This window comes from Neomonachus schauinslandi, chromosome 5, assembly GCF_002201575.2.
Source record: "Neomonachus schauinslandi chromosome 5, ASM220157v2, whole genome shotgun sequence".
Lineage (NCBI taxonomy): Eukaryota > Metazoa > Chordata > Mammalia > Carnivora > Phocidae > Neomonachus > Neomonachus schauinslandi.
Genome location: NC_058407.1, coordinates 74057225 through 74064811, shown reverse-complemented (window position 1 = coordinate 74064811; position 7587 = coordinate 74057225).

The following is a 7587-nucleotide window of genomic DNA, read 5'->3' as shown; positions in this document are numbered from 1 at the left end:
ACCTCTGGCAGCCACCAATCTGTTCTTTGTATCTATGAACTTAGTAGTTGTTTTTTTTTTTTTTTTTTTTTTTTTTTAAGATTCCACACATAATGAGATCATATGGTGTTTGTCTTTCTTGGTCTGACTTATTTCACTTCACATAATGCCCTCGAGGTCCATCCATGTTGTTACAGTAAATGGCAAGATTTCATGCTTTTTAATGACTAATATTCCATTGCATATATATTTCACATTTTCTTTATCCATTCATCTATTGATGGACACTTAGGTTGTTTCCATATCTTGGCTATTGTAAATAATGCTGAAATGAACATGGAGGGGGGTGAGTGCAGATACCTTTGCAAGTTAGTGTTTTCATTTTCTTTGCATATATTCCCAGAAGTGAAAATGCCGCATCATATGGTAGTCCTATTTTTTTTTTTTAAGATTTATTTATTTAAGAGATAGCTCACACGAATGCGGCAGTGAGGCAGGGCAGAGAATCTCAAGGAGATTCCGCCCTGAGCAGGGAGCCTGATGCAGGGCTCGATCCCACAACCCATATGATCACAACCTGAGCCTAAACCAAGTCAGACGCTCAGTTGACCGAGCCACCCAGGAGCCGCTGGTAGTTCTATTTTTAATATTTGAGAAACCTCCAGACTGTTTTCCATAGTGGCTATCCCAATTTACATTCCCACCAATGGTGCTGGAGAGTTCCCTTTTCTCCACATCCTTGCCAACACTTGTTATTTCTTATCTTTTTTATAATAGCCATTCTAATAGTGTAAGGTGACAGCTCATTGTGGTTTTGATTTGCATTTCCCTGATAAGTAGTGATGAGTATCTTTTCATGTGCCTGTTGGTTATTTTAATGTCCTTTTTGGAAAATCTGTTCAGTTCCTCTGCCCAATTTTTAATTAGATTGCTCTACAGTTATTGAGTCAGAAGAGTTCTTTATATATTTTGGATACTGACCCCTTATCAGATTTATGACTTGCAAATATTTTCTCTCATTCAGTTGGTTGCCTTTTCATTTTGTTGGTGGTTTTCTTGGCTGTGCAGAAATTTTCAGTTAGTGTAGTCCCATTTATTTTTACTTTTGTTGTCTTTGCTTTTGGTATCAAATCATTAAATGTAATATGATTTATTGGTCTTTTTAAAAAATGTCAAGCATATTTTTTAGCTTAAGAAACCATTTCTGTCTCTAAAAAATTTATACTCTAAAATAAAATTTTGAAAGTTTTTGACATTTAATGCCATTTGAAGTTGAATTTAGTATGTGGACTCTATTTTTCCCTATGAATAACCATTCTTACAAGTGTAATTATTAAATAGCTCCATTCTTCCCACAATCTAGTATGTCCTCTGTCACATATCTAATTTCCACATCTACTTGACATGTTTTTGCTCAATTTGTTTTGCCAATTTGTCTAACCTTGCACTATTGTCACACTGTTTTAATAACTATACCTTCAGAATAAGCCATGATATTTTTAAAGTCTCAGCTCTTCCTCCTTCTATTTCAGCAATATGACTGTTCATAGACCTTTGCTTTTCTAAACACATTTACATCAAGTCCTATTAAAATAAAAAAAAACCTCATTTGGGTTCTGATTAGAGTGGCTTTGAAACTTTGAGTTGCTTATCAATTTGGAGGGAATTTAAATCTTTCCATTTTTAAGACATTCCATAATTGCCTTGGGCTATTTCTAAGAAACTAGAAAGTTTTAGCCAAGTGTGCCTACCCCAAGTCATGAAGATATACTGCTTGGTCTTTCAGAAGCTTTATAGGCTTAAGACTTAAAATTAGGTCCAATATGTCTGAAATTAACTTTTATGTATGATATGAAGTAGGTTTTCAAATTATTATTTTTAAACTGAATTTCCAGATGTTCCAATACCATTCTTTTCTGCTTTAGGATTCATTTAGGGTTCTTGTGTAAGGATATGGGATGTACAAAGATATATTTCCTAGAGGTGGCACTGGGCAGTAGAGAGTGACTTCTATGAGAATCTGGAGGTTTTTAAAACAATTAGCAAGATTTATAAAACTCAGAAAAGAGGTTTCATGGCTTGAACTAGAATAGTGGCAGTGGAAAAATAATTTAAAAATGAGATATGATTAGCAGGATCTTATAGGACCTAAGTTTTTTACCATGCTCTTTCTCTTCCCTTCTTTGCCCTTTTCTGTAAGGTCAGGGTCAATTTGGTATCTCCTCCCTTCTTTTTAGCAACTTGATCTTCATGTACACCCAATTTATGGCTCTTACAAATATCTATCCCATCCATAGACATTAGGCATTAATGATAAGAATGGTATTGGTGACAAAAACCAGTACCTATTTGCATAATGGTTTACACATTATAAAAATGACATATACATTAACTAATCAGTAGGTCAAGCAGACAAAATTGATCTCAATTTATAGATGAGTAAAATAAAAGTCAATGAAGTTTATATATCTTTCATCTTTGTGATTTACCTACAGAGGCAAAAGAAGCCAATAAATTCTCCTTTGTTTCATAGCATGTTTAGTGTTGTGTTCTGGGAAAGCATCAGCTAATAAATTGTGCATGCAGTTTGAGGGCCAAAGACCTAGATTTGAGGCCTGGTCCCACCATCTACTTCATGACTTCGAGCTTTCATTTAACCTCTCTCAATCACAAACACCATCTTTGGGAAATGGGAGTGATAAAACTCACACGCTTTGTGGTAAGGACCAAGAAACAGCATGTGTGAAAAAAGAAAAAAAAAAAATTTTTAAATTGCATAAATATTAGCTTTTATATTTCATGACTGTAGAGAATAAAAGCCCAAACCATTTGTTCAAAGCTGTGCTCTACCATTAAATATTATGTATATCCACTTAATTGATCTGAACCTCAATTTCTCCATTTAAAAAAGGTCATAATAATACTTCATAGGGATTTTGTATAAATAGGGATAAGGTATGCAGTGAGCTCAGTGCTTGGTGCATAGTACATGAGCTGTGTGTTTTAGGCAATATGCCCAATTTGAAACAAAACACAACAAAAAAACTCTCCTTTAATTCTTCACCCTTGCTTTCAGTTATAGCTTCTGGTTGAGGTAACTCTATAGCTTTTAGTACTGCTTCTCCGTTGTTGTTCACTAATTTAAGTTGGTTAGATTTGTGTGCTCCTGGAGGCACCATTTACATACACTACAGTGTGATCAATACCCTCAGGAATTGTGCAATTTGGTGGCCTGTTTGTGTTTTGTGTTCTCAATATGATCCTTACATGTTAGTTCCTTTATGTTCTGATTTGATTTCCCATCTCTGACTCAGGTGTAGCTTCCCATTTAAGATAAAATGTTCAGTCTTATTCGTTCTGAAATTCACACACAAAAAATTGCTCATGAAAATGCATATAAGCTAACAATTAAACTCACTAAGTGCATTCAAAGTGGGAATTGATTCTGTTTACATAATTCATACTCATATTTGGAACTTTGGATGATTTTTTCCATTTGGAGGAAAAGTGGGTTAAAAAACCAGAAACTGTCAAGTGTCCTATTTGCGGTTACTATTCAGATTTTTGGTTTTATTCTCTGTAGACATTAATGGATATATATTCCTATTGTGTTGTATTATTTTATAAGAGTGGATAGAATCAAAACTGTTCAAATCTCGCACACAAAGGAATTTTAAATAGCTTACCCATGAATTGGATGCTTTCAATTTGTCAGATACATTGGTGGTGACAGCCCAAATTGTCAAGATAGCAACTCATGCTTTTCAAGAGATGATAAATTTTGATTACAGTTTGCTTTATATTTCTCACATATATTTTTAATGTATATTTTTCATCATATATATTGTATAAGTTGCCTATATGATCATAATCTAATTATTATGCCTTCTGGTTAGCAGAATGGAGCTATGTTTAAGATGTGATCATATGAAGAATTTGTATGCATTAAAAAAATGGGATAACAACCTCTAACAATCAGTGAGGAAGAAATTTAATAGAAGAATGGGAAAAGGCTTAAATGATGAAATCCAAATTTCCAATCAATACATATGAAAAGTGATCAATAACACTAGAAAAAAAGAAATAAAAATTAAAACATTGAAGAGATATCATCTTTGTCATGTTCAAATCGGCAAAGATTTGAATAATAACACTACCAAGTACTGACCAGGGTACTTAGAAACTATCTTATATTGTTAGTGGAAGTGTAAATTTTAAATCAGTGTGGATAGAAATATAAACGTTTGTTGAGATATTTGGAAATACTAACAAAAACAATCTTTAAAAGTAGACATTTAATTGCTTTTTTCAGAAGCAACTTGGATTTCATTTAGGTGCTGCACACCTCATTTAGGTTTCTACACACCATTTGGGTGTAGAAACTTAAGTAAGGCCAGACAGGTCAGATCACTAACTCTTTATCTTGCATTCTATCCAGATTTATTTACTTGCTTCTTCTTATAAGCTGTTTTTTTTTTTTTTAAGTGATGATTCTAGTATAGCACATCTGGTTTATCAATGATCATGATATCCTTAGGTGTTGACCACCTAAGACTAGTTGTGACACAAATGTTCCTTATGAAAATCACTTTGAAAATCTGAAGAAAAACAGAAGCAAATGAACAAAATAACTGGTATACTCCAGCTACTGGATCACTTGCTATTTATAGGGACTTTTTGCAGATGAAAAAAACGTAACTAACATGCGTAGGTAGTATTTACATTTGATTAATGATTGTTTCATTATTCCCTGATGGAAATAATCCAGGACCTTAAATTAAGTTTTGCAAAAAAATGGTGTGTATTAAATGAGATTTTTAAGATACATTCAGTTGCTCGTGTTAGTGAATTATTGATAGATGCATCACACAGCTCTCTAATGAGTGGCAAAGACAATGACTACTAAAGTAAAACTTAGCAATACAAAGGTCTCAAAATTAAATCTTAAAAAGGTATTTTCTTCAAAGACAAAAATAATTTATAATCACTTTATTTATTTTTCAAAATACATATGAAACCGTAAAATTATATTTCAAGTGCTTTTCCATTTTCTTTTACAAAAGTAATCATAAACTGTACACTTCATAACAGCTTTGAGGTTTCATTGTTACATAATTCATCTGAACCTGACAAATATGTTCCCACACATTCTAAAGAAGACATTGTAAAAATACTGAAATGTATAACATCTTTTAAAGGTGGTTGCAAAACATTTGTTCTAAGTAATACAATTATATGTGGTCAAGTTTCACAAATGTCTGGTTACCATGTACAAAAACCCGAAACACAAATTTCAAAAGATTTTAAAATTTCTGCTCTATAATGCGGAAGTCAAAGATATTGATTTGAACAATGGCTACGTATTACATCACAAACCAGTTAAAAAGTCACCTTATGAACAATGACTGAAGGATACCAAAAAAGATCAAATATGATGGATCTAAATTATTCAATATCATATGTGAATGAAAAATGTTTGTGTTTTCTGGCAGTTTAGATAATTGGCAAATATCATGGACTATTTGTTGGTTGAATCATCACATTTACAATGTGAGGCAGCTCTTTTCTATTTTGACATCGATTCTTCATTCTGAAAGAAGGTCTCACTTCACTGTGTTCCATAACTTACCCATATACTGCCGATGAACCCCATCACTTCTCTCAGTTGGAAGGGTCAATAGAAAGTCAATGCAAATGACATGAACTTGGGTTGGACTCCTTATAAAAAACTATAAATGCAAATGTTTTTTATATTAAAGTTGGTTCACCTACTTCTTTCTTATACAGTGATAGAATTTATGAAGCTATTCATACTGGGGATTACTGTCTTTTAAATGGAAAGCTTAAAGGGTCTTTTTAAGGAAAAAATAAAACCCACAAAATGATCTATATAGAGTAGATACAGATAGTACAAATAGAGTAAATCATGCAATATTTATGGAGACCGATTCTGTGGCTAGCTTGTCCATAGCCTTAAGGATTATAGTGTTTTTGTTGTTGTTTTTGGTTCACAAACTTTATTCTACAGCAAAATTATTGCCAAACATAATTCTGTGTATTGATGGTCAGACTGGGGGAAAAAAAAGTTTTGAAATAGATAACAAAAACAAAAATCCAATGCATTAACCATCCAACATTGAGACTTACTTCTCTTAACAATTTTTCATTCATTTCTATAATATGCCTCGTTATGCATTAAATTGTTTTTGAGGGGACAAAAATATGAAATTGAATAATTGAAATCCACCACCCTGTACAGTAAATAGGGATTCTATGCACAGCAGATGTAAATCGCAACAAAATTTCTGAAGAAAATGACCTATTTTTACCCTTTCATAAGATCAGGCATAGTTTGCTCTTTGGAGAGGGTTCTTATGACCCAGGTGAACTCAGAGGAGATTATTGTCAGTTGAAGATGAAAACATTTCCATGTAAATACTATCTGTACCTCTAGATCTATCAATAGCAAGTCATTTCCAGTGTTTCAGTGTAGATAAAAATAGAATTATTCTAATCAATTCCTCCTTGTAGGAGTGTATTTAAATCATTTCAAGCATAAAGAAGCCTATCTTTTCTCTTAAACACCTACTTGTTTTTTAAATCACCATTTCTAGTATTCAAAATGTTTGCATTCAATAAATCCTTAAACCTCACTTCAGCCCTTAATTTAGCTCTTTCTTGTTAAGTATCTATAGCATGATATTGTCATGCCATCAAATCCAACCCTGGTTACCCACCTTCCTGATGAACAGGGTGAAACGAAAATGCCTTTTTACTTTGATAAGAAAACACTTGAACTGAATATTAATTTACTGCCACTGTTCAAATAGACATCTTTTTGGTTAACTGTTAATGGAAGATGACAAGTATTACCAATGCATCTTTTTAAAAAAAATATTTTATTTATTTATTTGACACAGAGAGAGAGACAGCAAGAGAGGGAACACAAGCAGGGGCAGAGGGAGAGGGAGAAGCAGGCTTCCCGCTGAGCAGAGAGCCCGACGCAGGGCTCAATCCCAGGACCCTGGGATCATAACCTGAGCAGAAGGCAGACGCTTAACAACTGAGCCACCCAGGCGCCCCGCCAATGCAACTTTTACTAAATTACAATTCACGCTAATTAACATAAAAATGAGTAAATATAGGAAAAGTCTTTTAATGAAATAGAAAATTCTTACCTTAAAGAGCATCGCTAAGTAATACATTGGAAACAATTTCGTTTAATCAGCTGTTTCCTATGTAAAATATAAACTCACTATTTTCTTTTAAAGAATGAGTCTTAGTAGGTTCAGATGAATCATATCCTGAGCCATGTCACTGAGGAACTATCAAAATTCTGTGTCATGAGTTTTTTTTAAGCAGTATTAGAGGATTTACCTTACACTAGAAGTTAAAGGTGGCACAAAGGAGATTTCAATTTTGCATTCAAAATCTTTATTTCTATGTGCTTTAAAATCTGTGTTTAACTACCATCTAGTTATGTAGACTTTCACTTTAAATTATTTACTTTCTGTGCTTTTGCATCATCTCTTACTGGCAGCAATACATTCTTAGCCTAAAAACTACAGAAGTTTAGATCAATTAAAGTACATCAGAACAACCAGAGCT